The following is a 3966-nucleotide window of genomic DNA, read 5'->3' on the forward strand; positions in this document are numbered from 1 at the left end:
AAACACATATTTAAAATAAAATGTTTTCACATGCAACTGGGACATAAGAAATACAAGAAATGGGGTACAGAAATCTATCCTGCCTTACAGGAAAATAGAAGGGAAAGAGGATAAGGGAAGGGGGGGGTGAGATAGCAGGGAAAGCAGACTAGGGGATGGGGTATTCAGAATGCATGCCATCTTGGGGTGGGGGGAGGAGCAAGATGGGGTGAAAATTTGGAACTCAAAATCTTGTGGAAGTGAATGCTGAAATCTAAAAATAAATAAATTCATTAATTAAAAAAATTACTACCCCTACCATTAGTTACTATTTAGAAGCAAACAATCAGAAATCTCAAAGAAATAGACTGTTGTTGCTGCTTTTGCTATTTTTCTTGCTATTGTTGTAATTTTAAAGGACCATCAGCAAGCTAAAGTTTAACCCAAAGTTCATAGTGGTTATAAAAGCACAAATATAAATTATTTTTTCACTGACTCTTTCCCCTGTGTGAAATTCCTCCACAGCGATGATAATACATGTTTCTATAGTGAAATGATAATTACCTAATCTAAAGATCAGATTGCTCCACAAAACACCTGGGGTTGTCAGAAGTTGGACAGTAATCAACTTTATGTTGTTAATCTTTGCAACTTAAAATTCAGGGGAAGTCAATTCAACTATAATGATCTATTTCCACTTACATACAAATAAGTCAGGAGCATTCCCCAAATAGGAACATTATGGATATATGATATAATCATTTAAATTGAGAGTTGAATAATGAATCTTGATTAGCAATAGATTGAACCAAATGTGGAAAAAATTCACAGCCCTTTTCAATGCATTTCGTTCTTAGAAGAGCTCAGATTCTGTTTAATGGTACATATGTACAAATGAGTACAGTGAATATTTCATTTAGCATCTGGATGCTTTTTTCCCAAGCTGCATTTCCAAGGCCCATCATAATGTGGTAATGCTATTAGCTTAACTCTAGGAAGGAAGTAGAAAGGCTATCAGGCATTTAAATGCAGTATTATTTTTTATGGTATTTATTTTTAGACTAGAATTTCCAATGACTTTTTCAAGATTTTAGCCTGCATGCTTATCTTTTGTTTAGATTGATTACCTGAATAATGTAATCAGGTTCTAACACAAAATCCAATAATGACATTAGTTTTGTGCATCAGGTGGAAAGAATATTTAGTGTATATAAGTTAGCATCAGAATAATGTTTATAACTCTTTTCTAACATGTTTAAATAACATCCTAAAGCTATGCTGTCCCTCTGGGCAGCCTCTCCCCCTTCCAAACAAATGAATAAAAAGAAAACATAATTTTTAAGGAATAAAATATCTCATATTTCTATGGTGCATTAGATCTTACAAAATGCTTTATATTCATTCATTTGATTCTCAAAATAATCCTTTGAGGCAGATGACACTATTATCCCTATTTTATACATGGGAAAACTGAGACTCAGGAAGCTGAACTTCACTTTTTTTTTCTGGTAGTACATATTCTATTCAATTCTACATTCATCTATTAAGTAATTGCACTAAAGTTAAGGAAAAGAAATGAAAAATAATACAATGTAATAGTAATAATAATAACAATAGCTAAAATATATATAATGTTTACTATGTCAATGTACTGTGCTAAGTGCTTTACAATTATTATCTTATTTAATCCTCTCAAAAACCCTGGAGGGTAGGTGCTATAATTATTCTCTTTGGGGAGAATGGGGGAAAGAGAGGAATAGAGGTTAAATTAATTGTCCAGGGTCACATAGTTAGTAAACAAAAGAGGCTAGATTTAAACTCAAGTCTTCTTGACTCTAGGTCTAGAGCTCTATACACCATACCATCTAGCTGTTTGAATAAGTTTACTTTCTAATAGAGCGGATATAATATAGGTATGATAAAATTGGTAGTATGACAAATGTATCCATTGCATTTTATCCTTACAACAACAATGGGAATAAGGTGGTATTTTTGGAGAAAAGGAGCTAAAGTAAAAGATAAAGGATGTGATGTAAAAGGCAAAAGGCAAATGGGGTAGGGGTGAACACTTCACAGCTACTGATTGGGGACTAACTAAGGCAAGCACCTTCCTATGGCTGCTGCCCAAGAGGAGAAGAGTATAGGGTGACCAGAGGGCTCTAGGCATTAACACACAGGTTGTAACTTAATTTCTTTTGTCCTCTAAAATGGCTGCCAAATTCAAGCCCAATATGGTGGACACAAGAGGAAATCTATTCCAGCTTGTGAGGGCGAGGAGGAAGAATTATCTACTGAAAGCCTACTGTGTACAAGGCACAGTGCTAATTTTCATTTTGTATTTTTATCCACATTTTATAGCCCACTGGCTAACATAATCTTCTTGGGTACATAATACATATTTGCATAACTGAAAGCAGTGGTATAGACACATAATTGAAGAGAGCTCACTTCTATAGGAGTCAACTCTTTATATTTTGAGGAGCTCTATCACTAAAGGTTTCCAAATGGAAGCCAGGTATTAATACCAGGCATGTGGCACAATGAATCCATGCTTCAAACAGTGGATGGATGGTACAAGGAGAGATGTAAAAAAAAAAGTGCTATAGGAATATTTGGTTTTTTTTAAGAGCAGAACATAATTATTTTTTATTTTGCAATAATAATAAATTACAATAAATAAAATCTTTCCTTAGTCCTTATTAAGTATATACATGGCCTTCCCAAAAGCATTCATCATTTCAATTGTCTTTTTTAGTTTAATCATCCTGATGTCAAAATCAAGAAATTATTCACATTCTGGAGTTGAATACTGAAAAGGAAGAAAAGCAAAACTGCCTACTATTTCATATTAACCCCTAAAGTAGGGAGGAAAAATCTTTTAAACTGTGATCTGTTGATATTAACTTGACCCAGACATGTAACTTCAAAACATATTATTCCAGGTTTAGTTTCATAATTTTCATAATCAGTAGCCAGATAATTCATGTAAATTACTTTTACATTATAAGCAAACTTAAAATCATCTTTGGATATGAGTGTGTTAGGAAATCTGTTCAGTAGCTTTGTAATTATCCCTAGTCTGAGGGCGGAGTTTGTGAAAGACCTAGTTACATTCTCTTTCCAAGCAGCTCCATTTTTTTTCCATACAGTGGATCTTACCAGGGTAGAAAATTCAGAGGCTGTCAAGGCCTGTGGGATAGAAGACTTCCCAAGGTAACAAGTTAACTTTGATAAAGCAGAGCATATTCATTTGAATATGAAAAACAGCCTAGGATCAGAAGAGCACTCTGCAAACTTCTCCCAAAAAGTAATAGTTCAAAGTTAGGAAGATAACAGCATTTCTTTGTTTTCTTTTTTCTTTTTTTTTTGTTTGATAATTAATTATTTTTAGTTTTCAATACTTACTTCCATAAGATTTTGAATTTAAAATTTTCTTTTTCTTTGTTCTTTTTATTTATTTATTTTTTTTAGGTTATATATGTGCAGTTACGCAAAACACTTCCACGGTAGACATGCTATGAAAAACTAGCTCTATTTCCCTTAATCCTATCTTGCCCTCCCCCATTTATTCTAGTCTTTCTTTTGACCCTGTCCTTCCTCAGAAGTATTTGCTTCTGATTACCCCCTTTCCCAATCTGCCCGCCTCTCTATCATCTCCCTACTCTCTTGTCCCCTTTCCCCCCTATTTTCCTGTAGGGTAAGACAGATTTCCATACCCAATTGAGTGTGTATGTTATTCCTTCCTTAAGTCAAATCCTATGAGAATAAGATTCACTCATTCCCTCTCACCTTCCCCCTTTTCCCCTCCTATGTAAGAGCCTTTTCTTTTCTGTTTTTTTGAGATAATTTACCCTGTTCTAACTTTCCCTTTCTCCTTCTCCTAGTGTAATCTCTCACCCCTTCATTTTATTCTCCTTCATCTTCAACTCACCCTGTGCCCTCTATCTATCTATCTATCTATCTATCTATCTATCTATCTATCTATCT

The sequence above is a fragment of the Vombatus ursinus genome, unplaced genomic scaffold, assembly GCF_900497805.2.
Source record: "Vombatus ursinus unplaced genomic scaffold, bare-nosed wombat genome assembly UNPS02014872.1, whole genome shotgun sequence".
Lineage (NCBI taxonomy): Eukaryota > Metazoa > Chordata > Mammalia > Diprotodontia > Vombatidae > Vombatus > Vombatus ursinus.